Source organism: Homalodisca vitripennis, chromosome X (assembly GCF_021130785.1).
Source record: "Homalodisca vitripennis isolate AUS2020 chromosome X, UT_GWSS_2.1, whole genome shotgun sequence".
Taxonomy (NCBI): Eukaryota; Metazoa; Arthropoda; class Insecta; order Hemiptera; family Cicadellidae; genus Homalodisca; species Homalodisca vitripennis.
The window spans coordinates 91,309,508-91,325,728 of NC_060215.1; the positions used below are offsets into that span (position 1 = coordinate 91,309,508).

At 31.2% G+C, this 16,221-nt stretch overlaps 1 protein-coding gene across 5 annotated transcripts in view; it reads left to right on the forward strand.

Moving 5' to 3' along the window:
* Positions 1-16,221, forward strand: part of LOC124369361 (forkhead box protein P1-like) — a 106,697-nt gene that overhangs the window by 21,988 nt on the left and 68,488 nt on the right. Inside the window, exon 1 of one of the 5 annotated variants that reach the window (XM_046827342.1) lies at positions 8,898-9,003. The exons of the other annotated variants lie outside the window; for them this stretch is intronic. The gene's annotated coding sequence lies outside the window, so the exon portion shown is untranslated. Of the gene's footprint in view, positions 1-8,897; positions 9,004-16,221 lie in introns of those variants that run through there. 5 annotated transcript variants of the gene reach the window in all.

Here is a 16,221-nt window from a genome sequence, read left to right on the forward strand (position 1 = left end):
TTTCTTCACACTAACCTAAAATAGTTTAAGTAATCGTTTGTCTCATTGGAACTATTCAATGAAATATTATGACATATTGCATATAAGTACGAGTTGGTGCTTATAAAAACTGTTTCATTCTCATACTTCAGGGCCCTGACACATTTGTTTAAAATTCATCTATTCTAAAATGGGTGAGAATGGAACAATTCAGCAACCATCACGTAAAAGCGTTTTTGGTATACCATGTAAAAATCAACAACCCTACATGCCTTGGCATGATATGACTATGACGTCTTTGAAATTCGACAGGAAATTGCGTGTGAAGCCGCGGGTTGCTATTGACTAAGGTGCCAATAACATGATTATATTGTCTAAAAAATGTTACAGCACTACTTTCAAGTTACGGCAAGTTTATTGCAGATGAATCAGGAGTACACGACATAAAGATGCTTCTGTAGATCATCCATACTGACAAACCTTGTTGTCTTGAACATGTTTAGGGCATCCACACGTAAAAAAGTTATACTGCTTTATCCGCTTTCATCTACAAAGATTAAAAATCGAGGGCCGTAATATGAGCCCTATAGGATCAGAAAAACCATGAAAATATAAAGATGTAAACAAAACAATCGAGTATTAAAACAAGATTGGAACGGCAGTACAGTTTTTATCAAATCCATAGTTCATGAATGAGCACAATCAACTTCTACATAATTTTTGGCTAAATCTATCGTATCTACTTCATTCTTTGTATTAATTTCTGAGAAACATACAGAAACAGCTTGGGTTAAATAAGTGATGGTTTGAATAAATGTTATAGAAATGTTATCTCAATCAATTTTGCAGGAGTGGGATAAAACGGTCATAGCAATAATTAATTGTTGCTTAATTTCCTGCTGGTTTTTTATTTATGGGAGAAACCCTTACTATTTTCCATACCACAGAATAGTTTAGATTTTAAAAGTACGTTAAAATTAAATAAAAAAAAAGCTTTCCAGTTCCAATAATTTGCAGTTTTAATAGTAATCTGAGTATAATTTTATTGTAAGACACTCTTAATGTCATCATTTATATGGAATTCTACAAGTTCAAAATGTATATATATATATATATATATATATATATATATATATATATATATAAATTAGTTCTAAAAGTTTAAAATTGAAATAAATGAAATTTTGAAACTCTGAAACTCTGGCTTGCACGCATGGAAGTACAAAGTTCAAACTTTAAAATACTAAACTAACAAACCAGTGTACGGACTAGTATACGACACCTATAACAAATAAGTCACAAATATGTGACTTATTTGTTATAGTAGAACACGAGGATGATTAAATGAAAATCGTTAAATAAATTGATTCAACGAGAAGTCAGGTAATAATTAAATATTGAACTCAAGAACTTAAAAGTTCAGTTAAATTTCAAAAATTCATATAGTTATATAATGCTGATTTCATTAAAAATTATAAATGTAAATATAGAATTTCATTAAGCAATGTATTACTGTAAGCGGAACCTACTCATGGTTACTTTATCATAGTGAAATAGGAAAATAGGAAGAGAAAACCAGCCACTTGTTGTAAATTAAGGTTACCTGGAAATAACGTGTTAATATGTTGGATATGTAAAATAAGTGTCGAGTTTACTCATTAAAATATAAGCTACATACAACTATATCCTAACCTAATTACTAGTTTCAAGTAACTTATCCATAACATTACACAGGAATCGTTTTATAAGTGGCCAATGTGTAGTACTTTTATAAAGCTAGGATTACTAAGAATAATCAGAATCCATGGTCCACCCTAAGCAGTTATTTGACATTTTTAAAGAAGTAAATATATTACATCACCGGTTTATCAAAACATAACATAAGAGTAGAAATGTTTCTCGTAACTAAATTAAAATTAAATTAAAAATCGCCGACTCCTAGTGAGAAGAAAGAATTTATCGATTTAATTTTTACTTTCAAAATAAAATCAATGTTAATTTTTACGCAACATTATGAATTCTTAAACAAAATCCTTCTGCTTCAAGACCTTATTTTTTATACTCAAAATTCTCATATCTTTAATATTAAAATTATTAGGTATACACTGTGCACATAATTTGAGACATCTTTTTAATCCAGCCAATTGCTATACAGCAATTTTTTATTAAAATTCACTATTTTGTTTTCACATTATAATAAAATGTGTTTTAAGCTTGATTACTTTTATTTTAAGCCAACAAAGTTCCAGAGAAAACTAAAGAGGTTCTTTGAACTAAATAATGTACTTATACGCATATTTGTGTGCGTATTCGGATCCTATTACACTAGACAAAACTAGTTGTACGGAGTTAGCAAAAAAAAATAAGCAAATTAACTTTTATTTGGATTATTTAACTGCACCAGTTAAAATCTAGTTGTCTAGTAGATTATGATGCATCTTTCTATCTTTTTTTTGTGTTCGTCCATGCTATTTTGAGACGCAATGCACTAAGAATTTGAAAAAACGTGATAGTGCTCCTTATAAATAAAAAAAAACGTTCGATTACGTTTCTGGGATAATTTTAAAAGCTTACGGGGCAGTCACTGAAAAAAAAAAACAGCATTCATTTTGGAGAGGCAGAGGGTGCGGTTGATCTTTTGGCATCTTTTGACAACCAACAATTCCTACAATAAAACTTGTCGTGGAGTCGCGAGATTTTGAGATCTCATTCCCATAACTCGAATTAAAGAGTTTTTAATGAACAAAAACTTAGAACCCTATATTATACCTATCTATACCAATTCCATTTCCTTAAGATATTTGTGTGGCATTTTTCCTGCAGAATGGTGCACTTTGTGCTTGAAGATCGCAATGTCCACCAAATGTCCTTGAAGTGTCATATGGTGTAACGAAACAAACCTTACAGGTAACAAATATTATTATGGGTATTCGCTAATTAACCCGTCATTATATGAACTACTGGAGTTTTCCGAACTCACACTAACTGAGGAATTGCTCCCACCCAGAAAACTTGAATCTGGGCATTGTATTTTCAAAGGACAAATAATAGGTACACGCAAAGGACATGTAATAGGTACACGCAAAGGACATGTAATAGGTACACGCAAAGGACAAGTAATAGGTACACACAACAAAGATAAAGTGGGAAGGGTTTATCAAGCAGTCATATAGTATAATCGTCTCTTTGCCTCGTAAGGTGGACAACTAAGTTTAATACGACGTTTTAGACACGATCCTAAGCTCACGGAGTAACCTAGTTTTTCTGCACATGAGGTAGCTATGATGAGATGGGTTAAATGCGAATGTTGAGATTAGCTCCATTTCAACTTTCGCTTAGTGCAGTGTCAGAATCTCCACTCAATGACATAGCTGCAAGTTTAATTCATATTAATTATCTATACTGCTTAGTTGATGTGCTCAACACATTGAAAGACATGTGATTATTATTATGCAAGATGGAAATCACCCATAACTGTGATGTTCATTCTACAGTATATGTACTATTTCATAAAATTTGGATTTAGTAGATGGCGCCATTTATTGGTTAACCGAGATATATTACGGCAGGTTTGACATATATTAATTATACCTGAGGTCATAAACTATTCCAACTACTAAGAAATACAAGAATGAGAACGAATTTGTGCATTTAAAAGTTATCAAACTAGAGTAGAAAATGTATAAAGGTATATTGGGAATAATTTGTTCTAATGTTTTTATTGAAAACCCTTTTATTTTGGCTTCATTGTACTGTCTGTCGTTTAATATTAGACTGTATGTTTAATTGTATGCTAAATATACTCCCTATATCTAACGCATTACAATTTAATGTATTTACTTTAATTTATAACTGTGTGATTTTATACAAGATTCTTGAACTTTTTGGGTTCGAAATTGTTTAGTAAACTAAAGCATGAAAAATGGAAATAAATACATCATACATACAATACACACACACATATATATATATATATATATATATATATATACACACACACACATAAAATTATATATGAATGCACATGTATACTCCATTTTATTACGTTTTCTGATTTGTTCTTATAACAAAAGGCAGCTGTATAAAGCTAACCTAGTTTAAATTGTCAGTTTGTAATCTTACAATTCATAAGATAACAGATATTATATAAGTTTTTGAGTTTTCTTAATGATTTGTTTTTATATATAAAAGGCAACCAAGACAGTAATAACATCAAAGATGTTTAACTTGTTGTTAATTTTGTTTTCACGGTAAAAAGGGGAGAATAAACTATTTCTGTTGTTTTCATTAAGAGTACGTTTTATTTAACAGGAATTATTAATAGATAAAAAGTGCACAATAATTTTAAAACTTAATTTTTTTTACTAAACAATATTTTGACGTATCTTAGTCAAAATAATATTTATTTATATACAACTAATAAATACACCTAAATGTGCTGTTATTAATAGAAAATAAGTAATCTATTCTGGAAAACAATTGTTCATTATGACGTAATTAGTACGACAGCTATGACAAAATTTGTGTACACAAGTTATTCGGGTTTCAAATGCGTTAATGATTGATGCCATTGTTGATATTTAAAATTTTTCAAATTAGTTCATTCCATAGGGAGTCTTTAGGAGTTTGGAGTTGAAATTCAAAGAAATGTTTTTAGAAAATTTCCACGTTTATAAAAAAATCCCTGATTTTGAATCAAAACTTAAATTGTGAATTATATAAACACACTGTTCGATATTTTATCAGACGTAAAATATAACAATCAACAGTCTTTGTCCACCGTGTCGACGATAAAACAATAACATTAAGTTTGATCTTCATCAAAATACTATATTTTGAAAGGCCTTCACAATTATGAAAAATCATGAGCTATGGTTACATCTGATAAACTTCTAGGATCTAGCGCATTCTATAACCTATGTTTTACGAAAATGTTCTATTTTAAAATATTGATATTGAATGGAAACCTTTTAATGCCCCATTCTAGGTCAATCTATTTTCTTCGGACTGATTTAATCGATACCTTATTTGTGAAACACATTGTACTGTATATAGTAATTACAGTTTGACTCATTTTGCAAATAAGAAACGTATGATACATACTTACACGTTGACGCAGTTTCAAAATAATAACAAAATCACGTACCACAGATTATGGTGCATAAAGTTACACCGCGAAATTAAATACTCGTAATATTTCCCGGTAAAGAACCTATTCTATTAACCTGAGTTGATAAACACGGTCGGATCGTGCCTGATAAACCTATTACTCATACCATTGTTTATGCACGACTGCCAAGTTAGTTCGTCGTAGACACTCCGATATTGATAAGGTTTTGCTTGATTAACTGGAACAATGCTTGCTTGTCATTAGACCGTAGTCAATAAAACGTACGTTATAACCAGTTTCCAACGTGATAACCGCAGTTGCAGACCACGGCTCATACAGGGCAGTTCACAGGGATATAATGACGCGAGGTAACACATCAAGTATACTTAGTAAGCATTAATTAATCTTAATCTCAATTGCTGTACAACTTTTGTTTTAATGAATTACAATATATTTCATAATAATTATTGCTTTATAACTTCAACTTAACTTGTTATAAGTATAAAATTGAATACAATCCTGTTTTATTTACACCTCAAAATTTAAATTTGTTAAATTAAAGTAATTTATTTTAGGCAATCTATGCCAAAATATTAATTGGCATTGATGACAAAATTGTTCCGTGGTGTCTATACAAGCTTCAGGATATTATAACTGTATTATAAACTGAAACATGAAAGCCTATTTACCATTTGAGAGATATAGACTCTTGTATATTAGAAATATAACAAATGAAAATGGTAACAACCCGCATCTTCAATGCCGTTGCCCGCAATAACATCTGAAGCTGCCAAACTGAACTATTTTATTACGCATAATAGTAAATATTTGATTACACATAATAGTAAATATTTGGTTACACATAATAGCAAATATTTTCAACATATTTATTAATTCAGATTCATCGATGTCGTTTGGTACCTATGCGTAAAATCATCCTTGATGGCCAGTCTTCTTGTACTTTAAAACATACCGATGTTTTTGAATAATATATGTTTTAATTTTTATTCCTTTTACCTGGTAATTTAACATATTACTTTTGAAAAAGTACATTCAAGATGAAATGCCTTTCATTAAGTTTATATCCATAAGAAGTATGTTTTTAAACATTTCAGCTTTTTTAACTCCTAGGAATAATCTTATATTTAACGTCCAAGTAAACACGTACTTGCATTTTCAAGTTTTCAGAATTTTCATAATATAATTTATTTAGAAATTCAGGAGAAAGTACCTAGTTAGTTTGTAATATTTGTAGTACTGTACATGTAGTAATTTTCAAAACTAACGTATATATTTGGAAGGGAGTGCGTTTAATTTGATAATATTTAACTATATTTTGTAATTTAAACATATTTCCACAAGGGTTTTCAAAAATATGAATATCAAATACTAATAGAAATATAAATAGAAATAGATCTAAAACTTCACAAGTATATATAACCAAGTGTGTCTTAAAATTTCGGGCGAAAAATCTGAGAGTAGACTGAAACGTTTTAGAGTAAATTGTTAACTATGAACCATTTAAAAAAGTCTATTTAATCTAAATCCATTTGTTCTGTTTGATAAATCTGTTGCATAAGATAAGTTATCATTTCTAGTATCTTAAATTTAAAAAAAAAAGCTATATGGCGCATTTTACAGGACGGGCGAAATGGCATTGTTCTCGTAAAACTTGTATACAATTGTATATATTAGTGTTTTTATCTGTTCGTCGTTGTCCTTTTCACACTTTAATAAACTGCAATGAAGTAAACAATGCAGTTTATTTAAGGATAATTTAGGTTTTCATAACCTAAATTTATTACAGAGTTTAATTTTTATACGTTGAATAAAAGCTATTTTATCGTAGTTTCAACAGATGCGCATGGTCGTAGAGTAACTTTTCGTTGCTTCTTGCATATTTCCTTCAGTATAACATAGATAACAAAAGTAACGTGTTTATATCGCTTTCCAAGTATTGCTGAGACACGTTATGGCATTAATCTAGGCTTAATCCTCATCTGATGATGTCATAGACTGTTGATCCAATACTCTCGCCTTGTTGGATGATTTCCTCCACCCTGCCTTGGAAAATTGGAGCTTACTACAGGTCACTTTGATTGTGTCAAGCGTCTTAAATTGTATGTGTACCAGGTTTAGTGTAAAAACTTTTTAGAACTTCTATACTCATCCCTTTAGGCAAATTAGTATTGTTCTATAAATAAATTAACTGAGAGGAAACCACTTTTTAAATTCAACTCAATTGTTTTGATTACATCCTATTTTAAGAGCTAATGCCATATATTATTATATCCATGTCATAATTGAGCACCTTTTATACAAAATTATTTAAATAAGTAAATCCCATTTCATATAATATATGTGTCGTACAATTATCATCCGAGTTTCGTTAAATGCTTGCTTAATAAACGGTATAAATTAAAAGTTGGGAGAGGGTATATATAAATGTAAAGTTTATTGTAAGTGATGTTTACCGTCTTGTACCGAAATGGTAGGTAATAACCAAGATTAAATTTGTAAATTGCTTAAATCTATTAAATTTAAAACAAAATCAAAAACAAAAATCAGTCTTTACAGTGTGAATTATTATTATTATTATTATACGAAATAACTCTCATGGTGTAAGCTATTAAGTAGTATGTTAAAAATTTAATCCAGAGCTAACGAAGATTTTATACTGTTACAATACTAAATAACAAATTATTAAAATGATAATATGCTCTATGTCCTGAAATAGTGACATTAAAAATATTATAGGCAAGATTTATTTAATAATTAAATTTTATTCAATATAAAATTAACATTTATTATTAACAGAAAGGTCTGTTTGTTTAATCTTATAACGAAACTACTCAATCCCAAAAACAGCCACCGTTGTGTATACGTATAATTTTATTGTTGACTGCGTTAGATTTTGTTTATATGTTTTTTTTTTTTTTTCATTTGATCACAATTTAGTTGTTGTCATTTTGAAATGATATGTTCCTATTTTACGTCTCACCCATTTTTGGACAAGGAAAGAACTAAATTTTTTTAACTGCATGCATTCTAATGAGCATGCGTAACCTTGCACACACTTACACTTCAAGGATATGTACAAGACTACAGGATCAAGTTAAGTTGTCGCTGTCACTACTATTAACTGTTATTTACCGTATGGCAACCAAACACCTGTTCTGACTGTACATACTACACCATACCATCCATATACGCAAAACATTGCTGCTTATCGTTCAATGGTACATAGACTGTTTGCAGTTCCTTTGAATCCTGATTATTTTTAACATCGAAGTCAGCTTAATTAATAACATACATCGCCTCCTCAAATAGTTTTAAAACTAGTGTTATGGACAAATTAATACAGAAACAAAAAAGATTAATAAACAAGAAAAGTTACATTGAAATTAAGGGCCACTCAAAAATTACATGTGTACTGTTTACAGTAATTTACTATTGTAGAGTTTGAGAAAAAAATAAGATAAATGCAATTGAATTGATGTAATAACCAAAATAACATTTCTAATATTTTACTAACCCGAAGCCACATCATGGATATATTTCACAAATCAGATGCGTATGGAATTGAATGATCAGTTTGTCCTGTGTTGTTATGCAGGTCAAACTAGTAGATCTCGTATAAAACGCAATGAACATAAAACGCAATCCTTGAAGGTTATGGAGATACGCAAACAATAGGTCACAGCTTAGCTGATAACGCAGTTAATAGTAGCTACATCGGTGACGTAACTTCATCCTGCAGTCTACACACACATGTTGTGCGGGCCGGGTAGACCTACTTGTTATTGTTTGTTTGTGTCGTGTGTGATGATGTATGTATTTTGCTGCTATCCCCTGATGACAGTATCTTTATATAGAAACACATAAGTGATATTAATCTTCGCCTGAACGACAAGGTATGTTTTATTCCATAGTTGATATAAATAAACGGACACCCTGAATAACACAATACAACTCTTGTGTTGTAATCGATAAACATTTCTCTTCTTTCTGGTATTGTTTGTTCATAAAAATACATCCCAAACTGTTAGGTGTGATGAAGAACACTTTCTCCTGATAACAGAAATAAGAAAAATCGTAAGTGTTCTCCAAAGATTTATCAATTAACTAATGTTCAAATTGATACAATAACACACTTCCACACTTTCTCCTGATAAAAAAAATAAGAAAAGTCGTAAGTGTTCTACAAAGGCTTATCAATGAACTAATGCTCAAATTGACATAACTGATAAATATTATGCATAGAATATTCATATGGTGATAAGTAGGAAAAAAATATTGTTACCCAATGTTTTATCGGGTCCAACAGAATACTCCGTAACCCGTATTGTAAAGTGCTCACCACAGACCAAAGTGTAATGTGCACTTAAATGTCATAATGACAATCAGTTTTCCAAGGACAATAATTTAGAGAAGATGGCTAGGAAGGAGCACGTGTGGACTAATGGATGGTAAAATATTTTTGAACACAAGACAGCAATAGGTCTCAAGTTTCATCCCCTGACTGAATCAATACATTTATTAGTTTTAATAGGAGAAGGTCAATTTACAATATATACATATGCTGTTTGACATTTCATTTTAGGTTCGGTATTTAACTTACATCCACAAATCCATAAAAAGGCTTTATAATATTTATCTTGAATAAAGCTAACGTTTAGGAAACATTTCGTTGTGAAAACGATGCAAAGAGTCCGTTTTGAGCTTCTTTTACTGTCTTTTTTGGATGGATTTTTTTCAGACGAACGTTGATTCCAGATTCCAAGAGTCTAGTTTGTGACAGCGTTAAATTGCAGACGCTGTACTAAGCGGGAGATGAAATTAATATGCGTATTGTATCATCCCTTCCCACCATAGTCAACTCGGTTGCTCCATCCTGCTTTGAGATCGTGTCTAAAACATCGTTAAAACATCGTATTCTACTCAGTTGAGCACCTTATTTGACACTGAGAACACCTCTTCTTCTAGATTAATTTGTTTTGTAGTCTAGGTGTGTTTTGATCAAGGAGTCAAATCAAATGACAGCGTCATATTTCAGACGCTGCTGCACTAAGCCGAAGGTGAAATGGAGCTAAACCCAATATTGGTATTTCGATACATTTTGGAGAGAATATAAATTTCACAAACATCGTTATCGTATTATAATTTCGGATCAAGAGTGGGAAAGAATATACACATCGCTTACCAGGTTACAATTTATTTGATCCTTCGTCTGAGTCTGATATGAACCAACGATTGGGCGCATTGTCGTTTCCTTGGATTCTGCCGGAGCGTTGCACGCAAACACTGTTTCTACAGAAATATTAAATTCCATTTTCAGTGTTAATAACAATGATCATATTCACAATTTATTTCTTTACATAAATGATTAACTAAATAATTTCAAAAATTCAAATCCAGGTTTCCGAGAATATTTTACAAAACTATTCCACAATAAAAACCGCCCATCAAATTATATATATATATATATATATATTTAATTATGTGCTTCTTTAAGAATGTTTTCGGTGAACAATATGAAACTTTAATAACACGAAGTATCTTGATCGAATTAATTACTGCAAAGACGTACATCTTCACGTACACTACTTCTACTACTACTTTGATTACTACTTTATTACTTCTTAATATGTTTAGATTTGTAAAAATAAACTTCTTGAACTGTAAAAGTTGTGAAAACTTTGTGTGTGGTGTTCACCCTTGTTTAAAACTAATAAAACACATATTTTTGACCAGAAAACTATGTTTAAGAACATGAGATTTCAAAATATCGTCTGGGGGAGAGCCTGGACCCCCGGTATTTGTTCTGCCTCATCCCCCTGAAGAAATAGTTCGTTTCACAACACCTGAATGAGAAACTGTAGGATTTAGCGTAGGTAACTTGCAATTGTTTTGGTTATAGCATTTCTGTAAGAGCAGAAAACAGATTTAAAAAAATATTTATTTTTATGGTATGTTTACAGTAAACTTACATTATGGAAGGAGAATTTTGGGACGTATTATTTACTTGATCTGCCTAAATAATAAACGATATGCGGAATATAGAGCTTAATCCATATTTTCACATGCTGTCTTTGCCTGTTCTGGTTGTAATAAATTATTAATTGCCCAGTTAAAATGTTATAGATACCTAAAACAAATAACACAGTGACTTATAAATAATAAATCGAAATGTACCATTTTATTATTTTTACCTGTCAGTAAAGCATATTTACTCGACATTTTAAATCTATTTATCGTAAGTACTAATATTTATACAATTGACCAATCTCAAAAATAGAACTTGTTCAAAAAATGTTAACTTGATTTGTTGCAACCATTAATATTCATATAACCATACATGTGTAAGTATATAAATTGTTGAATTTGGGTCTTGGTTTGTGTGACATTAGAGAATGTACAATATATAATATCTGGACTTACATAATCATAGAGACTAGTTCAATGTTATATTATATGGAACAATATCTAAAGTTTAATTATATTATAAACTATTTAATAGAAAAATTATTAAGAATAATTTGCTTTTTCAATATGAAAACTACACTATCATAATAATAATTTTATTGAGATTAGCTCAGTATCCAATTAAGATTTGTTTATTCTTATTGGTCTGGGTGTGTTGTAAAATATTTTGTCATATATAATGGTAGAAGCTATAATTAACCTGTAGCATTAGTTGTGATAAATCAGAGGCTTGCATTACGCATAATGTAAGAAATAATAACATTTATTGAAGGAGAGGTCCATCCTCTTTTAAGACTTTGCGAGGATCTTATCAAACAGAACAGGGGGAGTGTCGATACAGTATAAGTTTGATGGTAGGTTACTGATAAGTGCTACGGTCAAATACAGGATTTGAACCTGCGCTATCTCTAACTCAGATGTCTTAGACCGCTCGGCTACCGGCACTACCGATTATAGATTAATAACAACGAGATTGTTAAGCCATGCAGTGTTAATACATCGTACCTAAAGGTGCAGTATCAATATTCAGTAATAATGCATTTTGTTAAAATGTATAAGTATCACAAAAGTAACTCCCCACCTAACTTTTGAACGGCTGAAAATGTTCTAATCTCCTTAGTGGATACGTAGTATAACACCACGTGAAGGCGTTTTAAAAATACCGTTTCTACCAAATAAGGGAGAACTCAAAAATTCTAAGCAGGATAACATATCGAGCTATCCTGTTTAAATTAAAAGGCAATTAAGTATTGGTTTATACTGGGTGTCAAATTATGGACTGTTAAGGATGCTCAAATTTCCTATGGGGATATTTAACAATATTACCTGTAAACGTTTTTAATGGATTTAAATATAACTTCTTCCAAAATGGGAGCGAGGTGGGGGCATTGAAAATTTGTAACGGAATGAGTCATTGAATATTACTTCCAAATTAAAGACGTTTGTTAAACAAGACCAACTAAACTTTTTTTAACATTGAAATTGTACTAGCTTTGGTTTTGTATACAGTTTTTTTATGTAGAACTCCAATTTATGCTACTGTTTACTCTTTTGCACATTGCCGAAAACGCAAATTTATAAAACGTTTTTTATAATAATATCAAGTTTTAACTATAACTGTACGTGATAAGCGGTGTTGTACACAAGACGGGAGATTGACTTATAACATGCACGTCCAAAGTTATCAAATCTAATTAAATTCCTAAAACAAGATGGGTTTTTAATCTTAATTTCACTTTTTTATAAACTTTTACTTGGTATCCCGAAATAAATTGCAAATATTTGAAAGATTTCCAACTGTAAATCTTACCACACGGTACAGTTTTCTAAAATATTATCCACATTGATGTATCTTTAATTTTGTCACATTGAAGTTTGTCATTTCAAGTGGTACTAGTAACAAACTTTGTTTGCCTATTAGTAAAAAAAAAAACATTCAACGGTAGTAAATATTGGTCAAACCATTGGTTAGCCTTGCATAATATCAATAATACCTCTGGCATACAGATAGAATGTCCAAATAATTTCCTAACTAAAGCCCCCTCCCAGTATCGAAAAAATAAGGTAAACTATTTTTTTCATATTAGAACCTGTGTTATTAGCATCAATGTACATTCTTGGATTATTCAAAAATGTAGTGATTATTGTTAATAATTTTCCCACATATGGTTGCAATTTGGTTTGTACAAGATGAATAAGATTCAGATCATGCAAAAGTGATTTCTGTGCAGTCTAAAAGTTTTAATTATTGATGAAATTATATTCCATAAATAAAATCAAAGACCTCCAGAAAGATGAAAATGCTACTAGACAGCATCAGCCCATTATAGAAGAGATTCCATACTCTCCTATACCTCCTGAATCTGTACTGACTGGGGCATAATGGCTTGTTAATCATTTGTTCAAACAGGAATTTAGGAGATTGTCACTTTAGCGCTTGTAATTTTGGTTTTTATAACTTTGCAAACAGCAATGAAGTTATTCTGAAGTTACAATTTTTGTTGTGGAGTCTATAGAGTAATATAAGACTTTTTGTCAGAGACTGCCAACACTTGTAAAATTATAGTAGACCTAAAAAGCAAGCAAAAGGTTTTCTAAGAATATAATACTATATTTTCTATTTCAATGTTCTGTGCCAGTCTGTCTGTTTTCCTTGAAAATTAATAACTCTAAGTGGTCTCAGTAGTATTGCAGCTCGGCATATGTTATACTACTATAGCCTTACTTATTGCTTCCTGTTCTATCCAATCCAATTATTTTCTGGAATCTAAAACTAGAAAAAAGTCATTAATCTTTAATATGTTTTATGCAATTTCCTCCTTCATGGGAAAATAAATCATTGAATCGTTAGTGGAGAAGATGGTTTCTAGGCTTCCGAAGGAATATAGTCAATATATGTATTATAGTCAGAGATAGAGAAACCATAATAACCATGCGCAAACTGATCTCACACGCTATTGACTCGCTTTAGTGTCACTTTCTCATTGATGATGCAGAGATTGAAGGGTGGCTCGATGACGCAGTCCTCATCAGGTAGTACTAGCACACCACTCGAATCTATTCCCGAAGCTAGTTTATTTATACACGAAGATGTTATCATTTTGCAACAATGATAAATATTCGTGTTTGTAAGGATTTCTATAATAGTGCATCAGAGTTATTGTAGAATTATTTTGTATATAGTTTCTTAGGATACATTTGTATCCATTACCAATCCAAATTTTGATCTGCAAAAATGCGCGATCTCATTTTTGACGATATGATGTCCATTGTTACACTGTCAGGTTTGGTTCAGTGCGCCACTGTATAGAGAACTTAATGACAACAGCCATAGTGTAACTATCTGTGACGTGCGTATGTGTGACAGCCGCCTCTATACTTTACTGCCGTTTGCGTCATCTATAAAAACATAACTAATACAGGTCGAGCTCTCTCTATTTTATACTTAGTTTATGGTTTTACATCGGCAGGAATTTAAACAGAAACAAACTAAAATTTATATCAGTTTGAAAGAATGAGGATGATACAATGGGCGCTGGTACCCATAATTATGACACCTGTTTATTCCAACTGTTTCCACTGGTGGGGTGTGTGTACTCGAGGTAGGACTCACTGGTCACGTGTAGCACTTGCAGCTCTGTTGTCCATCTTATTTAACCCATTTGAAGTTCATATGGCGTTTCAGTGAAACTTAATAGAAATTTCCCTGACCAACTGAAGCCAAGTACCCCAATAAACCAAGAGCCCCATGCTCTGGGATATTCAGATCCTGCACCAAAATGATCTTGCACGACGAAAAGATTATATTTATTACTTGGCCTCAAGATTTTTCTTGGGACAGACAAAGCCATTAAAAATTTGATCTCATTATTTGGCCATATTATCCGATTATAGATCACTTACCATAGCTACTCTACTTATCAATGATGTCAATAACAGACAGGTGGTTTGTTGCCAACCGAGATCACGCATTAGAAGTGACCATCATGACCTTGGTGACAACTTTTGTCATATGATCGATAATCCCTTACAAGCAACTCGGCAATGGACATCCGAATGTTGCCTTCCTCTTGTCATTCTTAAACTGGGTAAGAGGCAGTTGATTTCAACGTGCGTGATCTAAATATAATCTCTGTCTGGGATCCCAAGTGAATCAGAGCTCAGCCATGTAGCTAATATTCGGACTCATTCTTTGTTTAAGAAGATGTTACATTGTTAATTAATTATTAAAAAACTTATATAAAATTATGTAGAATTTGTATTTTTCTATCTACCAAATTAACTTTAAAGGAGTCTAAAACTGCATTTTACCTGACAAATGGCTTATATTCTCTTCAGTACTAAGTAGATTTTAAAATATTTTTTTAAAACGCTTTGAGGATCTACATTTTTAACGTTTTTATAAAACTATGTATAATTTGTATTTTTTATCTACCAAATTAATTCTGTAACATACATTTCAAAAGTTGTTACTACATGTTTTAAACTTATTTATTTTCTAGTAAAGAGTATTCGTGTTTAAAATTCGGAAAAGAATAAATAAGAACGTTATTTAAAGCTGTTTTAGATGTAAAATCTTCGTGTTCCTGCTGAATACAGTTACTTCAAAAGCATTAAATTTTCGTTGGGAGGCAGTAAATGTGAATGAAACATTCACTACTAATGTAGTATCTGGTTTTATTCTCAAACTAAATTAGCGAAAAACGCCATTTTGATACTTTTAATTTTGTTAAACTAACAGAGAGATGAAACATTGTTAGTAGTACTGCTAAGTTGGTTTAACAGTGTCTAAAACCATTTACAGACGCCCTATTCTTCTAAAACTAATTTTTCCGGATGAGAAAATGTTATTTAGCCAAAAGTGTGTCCGTGAGACCAAATAAGAGCACTGGCATAGACAGCCGTACAGCCATGTGATTGTATTGAAGGCAGTTAGCTACGGTGCCGTACTTTAGTTACTCCGATCGTGATCAAAAATTGTTACCTGGTTCCATTACGTTAAAGGGTTGCTATTTTACCTGCCGTTTTGGTCATTTCCAAGACTCAGTGCTTTTGTTTGATACCACGGACAGTGTAAAAGTGTAAAAACTTATGCTATGAGCCCCTAAAACTTTTAGGCTGGCATCCTCTCTCCATGTATATATAAT